This window comes from Scyliorhinus torazame, chromosome 10, assembly GCF_047496885.1.
Source record: "Scyliorhinus torazame isolate Kashiwa2021f chromosome 10, sScyTor2.1, whole genome shotgun sequence".
Lineage (NCBI taxonomy): Eukaryota > Metazoa > Chordata > Chondrichthyes > Carcharhiniformes > Scyliorhinidae > Scyliorhinus > Scyliorhinus torazame.
In genome coordinates, this window is record NC_092716.1 from 135,746,752 (window position 1) to 135,760,843 (window position 14,092).

The window sequence follows — 14,092 nt, forward strand, 5'->3', positions numbered from 1 at the left end:
TCCCCACCTCCTCCATACTACCTGCCCCTCCACCTATCTTTGTATCATCGGATAATGCACAGCGTGGCAAGATAAAAAACGACAAGATCTTGCGGTGGAGGATCGAAATCTCCACCTACAACTATGAGATCTTGTACCATCCCGGAAAGCTGAACGAGCCGTCCGATGCCCTATCTCGCGGCACTTGTGCCAACGCACAAGTGGACCGTCTCCAAGCCCTCCACGAGGACCTCTGACACCCGGAGGTCACTCATTTCCACCACTTCATAAAGGCCCGCAACCTCCCGTACTCCGTCGAGGAGGTCCGAACAGTCACCAGGAACTGCCAAATCTGCGCAGAATGCAAACCGCATTTTTTCAGGCAAGATAGAGCGCACCTGATAAAGGCTTCCCGTCCCTTTGAACGCCTCAGTTTGGACTTCAAAGGCCCCCTCCCCTCCACCGATCGCAACACGTACTTTCTTAACGTCGTTGACGAATACTCCCGTTTCCCCTTCGCCATCCCCTGCCCCGACATGACCGCGGCCACGGTCATTAAAGCCCTATGCACCATCTTTACCCTGTTCGGTTCCCCACCTACATCCATAGCGATAGGGGGTCCTCCTTCATGAGTGACGAGCTGCGTCAATTCCTGCTCAGTAAGGGCATAGCCTCGAGCAGGACGACCAGCTACAACCCCCGGGGGAATGGGCAGGTAGAGAAGGAGAATGGAACGGTCTGGAAGACTGCCCTACTGCCCCTCCGGTCTAGGAGTCTCCCAACTTCCCGCTGGCAGAAAGTACTCCCGGATGCCCTTCATTCTATCCGGTCCCTGCTGTGTACCACCACTAACCAAACGCCTCACGAGTGCCTCCTTGTCTTCCCTAGGAAGTCCGCTTCGGGAACGTCACTTCCGACCTGGCTGGCAGCCCCGGGACCCATCCTGCTCCGGAAACATGTGCGGGCGCACAAATCAGACCCACTGGTGGAGAAGGTACATCTACTCCACGCAAACCCGCAGTACGGCGTACCCAGACGGCCGACAGGACACGGTCTCTCTGCGGGACCTGCCGCCCGCCGGAGCTCCCCACCCCCCCCAACACCAATCACCTCCCCCTCACTCCCGCCTGTGCACCCCACAGCCACCTCCTTCCCAGGGGGATTGGTTCTCCTCCCAGGCCCGTCCAGGAGTAAGGAAACAGAAGGGGACAGCGCGATGCTCCCAGAGTCGACTGGACCCGAGCTAGCACCACCACCACCACCCGGGCTGAGACGATCGGAAAGGACAACCAGAGCACCATCTCGACTCATCGAATCGACTTAAGATGTATATAATTCAGAGGCCCAGTAAAGTGGCATTGTTGTAAATAGTTAACGCTGCTAATTGGGTAAAATGTGAATAATTCAGTGGCCCAGTAAAAGCGGCATGATTGTATATAGTTCAATGGTTAAGGTACCGACCCTGTAAACCCCTACCACCATACCACCCACCACCCCTCCGGGTTCTTTTTTAACAAGGGGAGAATGTGGTGGTATGTATTAGGGGTAATACGGTACACCATGAATGCCGAGGAGCTTTTGGAAGACAGATGCTGGGTCCCGATTGGATCTGCCGCCTACTGGGCTCCACCCAGATAGGCAGGGTATAAGAACCCGGTTTACTCCCCGCAGCTGCATTCTGTGACTGAGCTGCTGGGGAACAAGTCTGAACAAGTCTGTTCAATAAAGCCCCGATTGAAGTTCTCTACGTCTCGCCTTGTGTGTGATCGATGGTGCTACAGGTATTTGCAGGTTCGGGCGTTCGTGAGAAAGCAGGTAAGGGAATTCCCGCTGCTGCCTGCCCAAAGGATACAGGACAGGGTGGTTTTGGGCATGTGGGTCGGGGAGGGTAAGATAGCGGAGATATACCTGGAGTTGCAGGAAGTGGACGTAGCCTCGGTGGAGGAGCTGAAGGGCAAGTGGGAGGAGGAGCTGGGTGAGGAGCTGGATGAGGCCCTGTGGGCTGACGCCCTGGGCAGGGTCAATTCCTCCTCATCTTGTGCCAGGCTCAGCCTGATCCAGTGGAAAGTGGTGCACAGGGCGCATATGACAGGGGCGAGGATGAGTAAGTTTTTTGGGGTAGAGAACAGGTGTGTGAGGTGTTCGGGGAGCCCAGCAAATCACGCCCATATGTTTTGGACATGTCAGGCACTTACGGAATTTGGAAGGGCTTTGCAAAGGCGATGTCCAAGGTCCTGGATACCCCGGTAAAACCGAGCTGGGGGATAGCAATATTTGGGGTATTGGATGATCCAGGAGTGCAGGAGTCGAAAGAGGCCAGAGTTCTAGCCTTTGCCACCTTGGTAGCCCGGAGAAGGCTCTTGTTAATGTGGAGGGACGTGAAGATCCCAAGCGTAGAGGCTTGGGTCAACGACATGGCGGGGTTTCATAGGTTGGAAAAGATAAAGTTTGCCTTGCAAGGGTCCTTGAAGGGGTTATCCGGGCGGTGGCAACCGTTCCTTGACTTTCTCACGGAACGTCGGCAGCAGCTGGAGCAGCAGCCCGGGGGGTTGGGGAGGGGGGGGGGCTGATTTATTTTTCTTTTTGTAAGGGGCACATGCCCCATTTTGCTTTGAGATGGGTGTTAAATAGTTAATCGTTTAGAGGGTTAAGTTGTTTTGTATTGTTGGCATATTGCCCTGTTTTCTTTGTACTATTTTCCTTTTCAGAGTGTTTTGTAAAAATTATTGAAAAATCTTGAATAGAAACATTAAAAAAAAGACATGGATAGGAGTGACTGCAGGTTGCCGGCCCGGATGTTGTCCGTGCTTGCTGGGATGGGGGGCCATGTCTGGGCAGTGGGAGAAGCTTATGGGAGAGAAAGGAGATTTGGGGGGAAATGCGTATCCCGCAGCACCAGTCGGGGCCACCGTGTAGCCCGGTGGACTTGGTGGGCACAGAGGTACGCCCCATACTAACATGTTGATCTTTCACCCCCAGCAGACAATGGATATTGGAACATAACCAGAAATGTTGGTCTTCCTACTGGTGGCTGCAGCCCTGGGAGAAGCCCTGCTGCTATGCGAGTGTGAACTTCTTGAGGAGGAGGAAGCAGCTGCAGTTGCGCAGAGTGCAGCAATGGAGCGAGCAATAGAGGAGCGGGCAGCAGAGACACAGGTGACAGCCACACAGGTTGGAGAGCCTCATGTGTAGCAGCAGCTCCTGTCATTCGAGGACGTGCCAGATCGGTGTGCCGCCGCTGACTCTGGCTGTGCAGAGAGACAGTGCGACATATCTGCCAGATGATGGCACACCAGCAGGGAAATGGGGGAGCTTACACACTCCCGGTGGCCATCGAGACGACGGTCGTCCTGAACGTTTACGCCACGGGGTCCTTTCAGGCACCAAATGAGGAATTGTCTTAGATCTCACCTTGGTGCACGAGTTCCCATGATAATGGGGAAACAATCATAACCAGCTGGACGAGTCTCATGCTGGTCCAGGGGGCAACACTTAGTCTCCTCAATGGAGATTCCTGCACTGTGCCTCACTCAGAAGTCTATAAACGGATCATCTATTGTTCAGCGTTTAGACTGGGAACTCTGACCATGAACCTAGGTTAGAATTTGATTGTAATTAACTCCAAGCTTGTTTGAATTGCATTTAATTCAGTGTGCTTGTCAGTTTCTCAATCAGAATACCCTATTTTCCGGATTAAACTTGAATTCCCAAAACAAAAGTTTGGATTCATATGATGAATCCCAAAACAGGTATGTGGTACAGCACACACTTATATGAATTACATGCACACACCACAGAAACGTACAGAGTGAAAATTGTTCTTGATTCTTGCCACCTGTTGCTACCCCGATTCTCCCTGCAGGAACGTTGTACCAGCTACTCCACTCTGATCCCAGTAAAAATGCTATTGGAGTCTCACTGGAGAAATTTGTGGGCTGAGGCCTACTTTAGGCGGGTGTCCCATTTACTTTTGTTATATTACATTGTGTAATATATGTTACTCATTTGCTTCTTTCCAAGATGATCCTGTACTCGATGTTCATTTACACTCAAGATCTCCAATTAAAGCAAATTGTTTGTTGAGTAACATTCGCAAAAAAACTGTGAGTTTGTTCCCTCTTCAATAACTCAACTAGGGATTAAACTAACAACATCAAATATATCTAAACTATGATTAACTACACCTGCACTCTGAGCTATCTCTCTCTACCTCTGTCTGCTAGTCACATCCAACATGAAGAGGCGGGAGCTCTGCTTGAGATTCCCATCTCTAGTGCTGCCATCTAGTGGTTATCTAGCTGTTACATCTGTATATTAACCCTTTATATACATAGAGATATGCAGATCACTACAACTTTCAGAGATACTGCAGGTTTTAAATCAGTGATGAAGGAATAGTTGAGTTCTGAATGAGTAATTACCTGGATATTAACTGACTAATCGTCTAATTTTCCCTAGTTGGACAGGTAAAAGGTGACCTCTTTTGTTTAGAAATGGGAAACTCTCTTGTTGACAGGAAGAAATTTTAATCCGAGGTTATTGAAACATATGTTGACAGAATGTTGTTTTTTACATACTTGTTGTTGAAGTTGACGTTGCTGTTGATGCTGTAAAGAACACAGTTAATGATGTGAATATACAGAATGGAAAATCATTCCATCACTTCTCAATGCAGAATCGCAGTTGTCAAGTGAGTGGGGAACATTGAGTTAATGAGGGAGTGCTGAATATATTTGGAAAAGGAAGATCGACCGTGCATGTGCAGCAAAGGTGACAGCATGTTACAAGGAATGGCTGAGAGGGGAACCATTGTATCTTTACACAGCAAAGTGAATAAACATTTGAAACAATGGAAGGTACTGGGACCTGTATTAATATCAGAGTAATGAGGATGGATTTAGACAGCTGTTGGAAAAAGGAGCACAGAATCCAATGGGACAATTTGTGCAAATAATTTTTGACTTTAGTACAATTTCACACTTACTCAATGGGAAATTTGCTGTACAAAATCAAAGGTTAATTCAGAAATATTGGGTCAAATATTTCCGGTCCATGAAATACTGCTGTTGAAAATTGCAACTATGCAGACATTGCGTGGAATTTAATGCCCTCCTCCATGCTGAATTTGGTGGCAGTGCGGCAATTCATCAAGCAGCCAGAGGTGAGTTGTGATCTCACTGCCTTCCTGCCTCTGCCCGATGAAGTCCATGGTGTGTCAGTTCCTGAATGGCCTCCTCAGCCCACCAGCAACTGAGGCACTTAAGTGGGCAATTCCACTTTGGATTTGTGGGGTTGCTCGTATTGAAAGTCAAAAGGTGTCTGATCACTGGACACAGGATTGGGAAGGAGTGTTCCCTTTGGGAGACATGCCCTTGTCCGTGCGGGCCTAATATTGGCTGACTGCTCGTCATGGATGGAATTTGGACCCCAAGGATGAGCCATCATTGCAGAGGTTGGCATTTAATGAGCACGGCCTTCTGGAACAGAGACGATGCAGGGCACTCACCCCTTCTCAAGTCAATGACCAAAACTCTCAGCACCGACAATAAAGTCTTTCGAGTAATTAATGCGCATTCTTCTGATTAATAAAGTTCTTATTTTACCAACTGGTGAAGATATACTTATTAGAAATTACTAAATAATCCTGTGATCTTTAATAGTGAATGCCGATTATCGAGTTCTGAAATCTACTGTCATTCTCATTACAATGAATTTGTTGTGAGGTGAATGGGAAATCATTCAATTTATATTAGCAATTTGATACCTGTTGTTGTTGGTGTCATTGTTGTTGTTGCTGCAAAGTAAAGATTTGGAAGTTTGAGTGAGGGGAATATTGCCCAACTACATCATATTTCAGTGAGAAATGCTGATATGAGGTAAACCAAGGAACCTGCTCACAAAGACTCTACCCTGAATCAGAATCATACAGTGCAGAAGGAGGCCATTTGACCCATCATGTCTGCACCAACCCTCTGAATGAACATTTGATCCATGTCCACCTCACTGTCAACACCACCCGATCCGCGAAACCTAACCTGCACATTCCTGCCCACTAATGGGTAATTCAGCAGGTCCAATTCAGCCACCCCACATATGTTTGGACTGTGGGATGTAAGTGAGATGCAGGGAGGTGGACTTTGGTTGGTCTCTAGGGGAATGGGGTGATATGAAGTGTCAGGGACAGGAGTGATGCAAATGGCACAGAGAGGGTGACTCATGCTAGCTGCCCTGAGGAGGTAATTTATCTTTTTCCTGCCCCCGTCCCAGTACTGTTGGTGAGGCAGGCAACACTCACGCCTCTGCAACCTTCCCCGACTTTGTTAACACTGGCGGGATTCCGTCTCCGGCCCACCCTGGCGAAGAGGGTCTCCTTCCTCTTCCACCTCGTCCAGCATGCAATCGAGCTCTGATTATAAAATCATGGGGCAGGTCTCCGTGAACCTATCTCCTTGGCTAAAATCAGGATGTTTGTGGAGTGGAGAGCATATAAGCAGCTCCAGATAGTCCGAATCTCCAGCACCAATTTCAGGGCCAACGAATCGGATGCCAGGGGAATGGGATTTCCTCCAAATTCTCAAGGGTAGAGTGCTGGACTTGTTGTACCTCCTGACTCGCTTCCCTAATAAAGCCCCAAAGGAAATGAGAGCCAGCTATCATAATGCGAAGGTAGTCTGGCAAGTTTCATAAAAGTATTTTCCTTCAGTAAAACAACAGTATCTGCGCGAGACACGGTACATCTCACTGGGTCATGGTTCCATTCTAATTGGCTTTACAGTGGGTAACTCCTGCTGGGTAACTTTACCTGCCCTCAGCAGGGGAGCACAAATTCCATAGATCATGGGGAAACAATCATCCCCAACTGGATGAGTCCCATGCAGGTTATTCCACCCATGCAATTTGGTCCAGGGAGCAACACATCGTCTCCCAAATGGAGAATCCTGCACTGTGTCTCCACCCAGAAGTCTGGAAATGGATCACCTACTTAAGGTGGGTGTCCCATTTGCTTTCAGAGAGGCTGCAGGGTTTAAATCAATGATGGAGGAAGAAGTAGAGTTCCGAATCAGTAATTACCTGAATATTAACTGAATAATCTTCTAATTTACCGGAGTTGGTTAGGTAACGGTTGACCTCTGTGGTTTAGAAATATTGCTTAGGCTGCAAAGTAATATTTTAATGATGATGATCAATCTTAATTTATGCACTTTTTAAGACTGATAAACACCATTGTTACATGTTTTTTAAAATTCCATATCTGTTGTTGACGCTGCAGTTGTTCCCAATGCTGAACGGGATACAGTTGATGATGTCAGAGTGGGAAGCATCAAAATGATCCATTTTTATCAATGGAAAATATCAATGAACAAGTTATTGAAAATCAATCCTTTCATTTTAACTGAATTCATTTTTTTCTTTATGAACCTCGAATTATACCTCAATTCGTAATCATTTCATAAGTTATTGAATTTTTAGGTAATATTGCAAACAAAGCATCTGTATGTGTATAAAGATATTGAAGCTGGAGAATATAAGCATCGTGATAGCACAGTGGTTAGTCCTGTTGCTTCACAGCGCCAGGGACCCTGGATTGATTCCCGGCTTGGGTCACTGTCTGTGCGGAGTCTGCACGTTCTCCCTGTGTCTGCGTGGGTTTCCTCCAGGTGCTCTGGATTCTGTCATGATATTCAAGTGAACATCACAGGACATGCACACATACATAGTGATGGACAGATCAACGGACCAATTAGCACACACAACACGACAGCCAATCACAGACAAGAGCATACACATTACAAAACAAGGAACACAACACGTCCTGGGCAGTCCAGCAGGAGACGGCTCTGGGCAAGGACCTCCAAGCCAGACACTCAGGCAGTCAAAATGTGCTGAGTACCAGAGTTTGTTATATAAATAGTTAAAAGAAATAAAACTGCGTTGTACGAATCGCAACCGTGTTGGTTCGTCTGTGTCTCAGAGTACCCAACCCTTCAGATTCCTCCAACACGTCCCGAAATACATGCTGTGAAGTAATTTGGACATTCTGAATTCTCCCTTTGTGTACCCGAGCAGGTGCCGGAATGTGGTGACCAGGGGCTTTTCACAGTAACTTCATTGCAGTGTTAATGGAAGCCTACTTGTGACAACAAAGATTATTATTTTTATTTATTAACAGCATGTAATGCAGTGAGAAGTGGCAACTTCTGAGCTAATGTTATACTGATGGGAGCAGGATTTTCATTTGGTAGCTTCTGATGGGAAGAGTTTAATTCTTTGATCCATTTCTGCTCATCGGAGTTGTCACTCATATTCTGCTGGTTTCTGTGATCAAGGAACCGGGAGTTAAAGTGAAGAATGATGCTGTGGGAATTGGGGAGTGTGTTGGTTTTACCGTAAGGGCTCTCCTCTTTTCCATTTATAGCGTATTTGGAAAACCAAGGAAAGGGGGCATTAGTCTGTGAATAGGAAAGCGATTGATAGTGGCTGAGCAGAGTGCCAGATTAATGAATGCATTCACTTTTATTGTTGTCTGCACTTGCGAGCCAACACCCATTTTTGTATGAGAGACATTGATGTCCCTTCTCAGGGACAATCAGTTGCAGCTACCAGATAAGTGGAGACTGGGGTACGGTGTTATTCGGGCAACTAATACGATTGAAGAATTGGAGCCTGTATAGCCTATTCGTTGTTCCCAACAGGTCAGTGACCATTTGTGCATTAAATCCAGGAAATTCTGCATGTTGGACTTGCAAAGAACACAAAAATATTTTCTTCATCGTGGGAATCCTGACTGCTGCAGAATATGAACCTACCATATTAATATTGATCTGTCTACAGTCTTCTTTTGTTACATTGTTGAGATTGAGCTGGGAAAAAAATCTTCCTCTGTGCAACATAATCTGATAAAACTTTGCTAATTTGCCTCATTTGAATAAAGTAAAATTAAAATATTCCTTACTTGGCAAAGTGCCTCCAACTGGACTTTCACCTGAAAGACATAATATGAAACAAATTGATCAACTGAATGACAAATGTTCAACATTACAACGATGAATTTATGTCTCAAGTATCACTGGAGATGAAATGCTAAGAATGGGAATGCTAAATGATGATTCCATCAACTTTTAATGAAATTCGCATGTTGTCAGGTGGCGATGAAAAGATTCAGCCCTGTGTCTCCGGCTGACAATGATCGTAACCTTTAAATTAATACATTCCCATTGGTGTTTCAATCTAAAACTCCAGGCCAATATATGAGGCTTTTTAAACCATCTTCATTCTGAAGACATTGCTGAATGCATATTGTCAATATCATACCTGTTGTCAAAGTTGATGGGATTGTTGTTGCTGAAAGGCAAGTAACTCAAGATGTAAGTTGGGAAAATATAACATTTTCAGTTGAAGATCTCCCTTGTCAAGTCAACAGATTGGATTTTATAAGCACAAATTTTAGACTCGTTGGGTGGAAGCTGGAATATAGCCCAGGAGAGTTGGTCAATCACAGTAAAGACGTTTAGTGTTTAGGACTGGCTTTTAGGCCCAGATTCTAAAAGAACAACCTTCTTCTGAATTGAAAATCTTGACTTTGCTGTTAGGTGCATCCTCGGGAAAATCTAGGTAGTTTGCATGAGGACATGACTTGGCCAGACTACCCGAACTGGCGCTGGAGTGTGGAGACTAGGGGATTTTCACAGTACTTCATTGCAGTGTTAAGACAACTTGTGACACTAATAAAAATTATTACTGCAATAACATCCTGTTTACCCGACCACCAAATTACTATTTCTGACACCCTCAATCCTGTTGGAATCGAAGCCAATATAAATAAAAACATGAACTAGATTATAAACCTTGTCTACTTTACCTGTTGTTGAAGATGGTCTTGGAAAATAAGGCTGGCTGCTTATTCCTCCTGGAATTAAAAAAGAAAATGAACAAACAAGTCTTTGGTGCTCGAAGAACTCTCAATCATTCACTCTCACGAATTAGAGGTCTGCAGACTTAACGCCCCAATATCATGATCATGTCCTTTTTGTTTTCCACCTCTAACATAACCGGATGGTTATTGAAGTTGGTGTGCTTAACACATGAAAAGATTGATTTGAAGGTGCGAGTGTATGAAAATCTTGGACAAATAAGTCGACACAATTGTGTTGTGAGTGTCAAGCCTGATGCACGGCCCCCGATGGGACAAGTTCCCGAACGTACATTTGACCCATGGTCTGAGCGATCGGGAACCCGGTGTGGCGGCTGCGGGCTGTGTCCAGCACCACCACAGTCGGGTGGGGGCCGTGCTGTTGGCTGGGGGGTTGAGGCGAGGGCTGGGGGGGCTGGTGGGGGGTGGCCCGGAGTGTAGGAGATGGCCTGTGTGGCACTATCTGGCAGGTCGGGTGCACGCACGGCCGGAGCAATGTTGTACGGTGCGACAGCTGCAGGTCGTCGCCGTGCGCATACGCGGCCACGGACCCGGCAATTGTCCGCCCGTTTTTTCCGTGGAGGCGAGGCGTTTTACATGGCGCGGCTGCAAGCCCCTCCCCGGCCGGAGGATCGGTGCTGGGGCATCATCGATTTTTCAAATGCAAAATGCCACGGATCCTCCTGACATAGCCTGAAAATCGGAGAATGCAGCCCCTTGTGTCTGAAATTTGTACTGGATATGCTGAGTGGACTGACTCTGGTTTCCTCATTGGTGTTCAGAGACTTTGATTATTTGGATTTGCCCATATACACTAGGATCATAATACTTGCTCATTTCAATCACTGCTGTTGACATTTCACAATTCACTCAATCACACATGGGGTGGTGAGGTATTGTCCGGCGCCTCAATGATTGTCCGCCTACGATGGGCCGAGGTCCCGAAGGCGTGGATCACTTGTGCTTTAATAAAATCGTGAAACCGGCGTCGTGGCTAGTGAGGGAGACAGAGACGAGGTCAGACATGGATAGGAGTGACTGCAGGTTGCTGGCCCGGACGTTGCCCGTGCTTTCTGGGATGGGAGGCCCTGTCTGGGCAGTGGGAGAGGCTTATGGGGGAGAAAGGAGATTTGGGGGGAAATGCGGAGCGGATCCCGCAGCGCCAGTCGTGGCCACCGTGTAGCCCGGTGGTCTTGGTTGGGCACAGAGGTACGCACCATACTAACATGTTGATCTTTCACCCCCAGCAGACAATGGATATTGGAACACAACCAGGAATGTTGGTCTTCCTACTGGTGGCCGCAGCCCTGGGAGAATCCCTGCTGCTATACGAGTGTGAACTGCTTGAGGAGGAGGAAGCAGCTGCAGTTGCGCAGAGTGCAGCAATGGAGCGAGCAATAAAGGAGCGGGCAGCAGAGACACAGGTGGCAGCCATCCAGGTTGGAGAGCCTCATGTGTAGCCGCAGCTCCTGTCATTCGAGGACGTGCCAGATCGGCATGCCGCCGCCGACTTTGGCTGAGCAGAGAGACAGTGCGACACATCTGCCAGATGATGGCACACCAGACACCGGAGGGAAATGGGAGAGCTTACGCACTCCCGGTGGCCATCAAGGCGGTAGTCGTCCTGAACGTTTAGGCCACGGGGTCCTTTCAGATGCCAAGTGGGGAATTGTCTAAGATCTGTTCATTGGTATATATTTATTTTTTTTCTTTGTTGCTTATTTATTTATTTATTTTTTGGGGAAATTGGTATTGTTAAAGTTAACCGAAGGTTTAAGACATGGCAGGAGACCTCAGACCCGTGTTATGCTCCTCGTGTGCGATGTGGGAGCTCAGGGACACGTCCACTGTCCCTGGCTCCTTCACGTGCAAGAAGTGTGTCCAGTTGCAGCTCCTGTTGGACCGCTTGACGGCTCTGGAGCTGCAGATGGACTCACTTTGGAGCATTCGCGATGCTGAGGACATCGTGGATAGCACGTTTAGCGAGTTGGTCACGCTGCAGGTGAAAGGTTCTGAGGGAGATAGAAAATGGGTGACCAAAAGACAGAGCAAGAGTAGGAAGGCAGTGCAGGTGTCCTCTGCGGTCATCTCCCTGCAAAACAGATATACCACTTTGGATACTGTTGAGGGAGATGGATCACCAGGGGAAGGCTGCAGCAGCCAGGTTCCTGGCACCGTGGCTGGCACTGCTGCGCAGCTGGGCAGGAAGAAGAATGGCAGGGCTATAGTGATAGGGGACTCAATTGTAAGGGGAATAGACAGGCGGTTCTGCGGGCGCAATCAAGACTCCAGGATGGTATGTTACCTCCCTGGTGCAAGGGTCAAGGATGTCTCGAAGCAGCTGCAGGACATTCTGTGGGGGGGAGGGTGAACAGCCAGCTGTCGTGGTGCACATAGGCACCAACAATATAGGTCTTACACGCTGAATTCAGGGTGTTAGGAGTTAAACTAAAAAGTAGGACCTTAAAGGTAGTAATCTCAGGATTGCTACCAGTGCCACGATCTAGTCAGAGTAGGAATGTCAGGATAGAGAGGATGAATGCGTGGCTCGAGAGATGGTGCAAAAGGGAGGGATTCAAATTCCTGGGGCATTGGAACCTGTTCTGGTGGAGGTGGAACCAGTACAAACCGGACGGTCTGCACCTGGGCAGGACTGGAACCGATGTATTATGGGGGGTGTTTGCTAGAGCTGTTGGGGAGAGTTTAAACTAATGTGACAGGGGAATGGGAACCGATGCAGGAAGTTGGAAGGTAGTAAAACAGGGACAGAAACAAAAGGCAGTAAGGGGGGAAGTGTAAGGCAGAGAAGCCATAGTCAAAAATCAAAAAGGGCGACAGTACAAGGTACAGTGACAGAGGGGAGCTCAGTGAATAGAACCAGGAATACTAAAAGGAATAAAACGGGAAGTGAAAACATTAATGGTAAGCGACGCGGCAGGTTGTTACATGAAGATATGGGTTCAACGACAAGGAAAATTAGGAGAAAGGTTAAGAGGAAATATAACTTAGGAGAGGTTACTGATCGAGGTGTTAAGATTCAGAACAGAGGTAAAAAAAAGCCAACATAAGTGTACTTTACCTGAATGCTCGCAGTATTTTGAATAAGGTAAATGAGTTGATGGCGCAAATCATCGTGAATGACTATGATTTAGTGGCCATTACTGAAACATGGTTAAACGATGGTCACGACTGGGAGTTACATATCCGAGGGTATCAAACTATTCGGAAGGACAAAATGGATGGTAAGGGAGGTGGTGTAGCTCTGTTATTTAAGGATGACATCCGGGCAACAGTAAGGGATGACATCGGTGCTATGGAGGATAAGGTTGAATCCATTTGGGTGGAAATCAGGAATAGTAAGGCGTAAAAGTCACTGATAGGAGTAGTCTATAGGCCACCAAATAGTAACATTATGGTGGGGCAGGCAATAAACAAAGAAATAACTGATGCATGTAGAAATGGTACAGCAGTTATCATGGGTGATTTTAATCTACATGTCGATTGGTTTAACCAGGTTGGTCAAGGCAGCCTTGAGGAGGAGTTTATAGAATGTATCCACGATAGTTTCGTAGAACAGTATGTAATGGAACCTATGAGGCAACAAGCGGTCCTAGATCTGGTCCTGTGCAATGAGACAGGATTGATTCAGGATCTCATAGTTAGGGATCCTCTCGGAAGGAGCGATCACAATATGGTGGAATTTAAAATACAGATGGAGGGTGAGAAGGTAAAATCAAGCACTAGTGTTTTGTGCTTCAACAAAGGAGATTACAATGGGATGAGAGAAGAACTAGCTAAGGTAGACTGGGAACAAAGACTTTATGGTGAAACAGCTGAGGAACAGTGGAGAATCTTCCAAGCGATTTTTCACAGTGCTCAGCAAAGGTTTATACCAACAAAACGGAAGGACGATAGAAAGAGGGAAAATCGACCGTGGATATCTAAGGAAATAAGGTAGAGTATCAAATTGAAGGAAAAAACATACAAAGTAGTAAAGATTAGTGGGAGACGAGAGGACTGGGAAATCTTTAGGGGTCAACAGAAAGCGACTAAAAAAGCTATAAAGAAGAGTGAGATAGATTATGAGAGTAAACTTGCTCAGAATATAAAAACAGATAGTAAAAGTTTCGACAAATATATAAAACAAAAAAGAGTGGCTAAAGTGAATATTGGTCCTTTAGTGGATGAGAAGGGAGATTTAAT

The 14,092-nt window shown here is 46.8% G+C and overlaps 1 long non-coding RNA gene across 1 annotated transcript; it reads right to left on the bottom strand.

The window, feature by feature from the left end:
• Positions 1–4,555: 4,555 nt before the first annotated feature.
• LOC140384871 (uncharacterized) lies at positions 4,556–8,965 on the bottom strand. Its single transcript, XR_011933183.1, has 3 exons — positions 8,933–8,965; positions 5,744–5,773; positions 4,556–4,586 (listed from the first exon to the last, which is right to left on the bottom strand). It is a non-coding gene; the product is annotated as an uncharacterized lncRNA (long non-coding RNA).
• Positions 8,966–14,092: the final 5,127 nt, after the last annotated feature.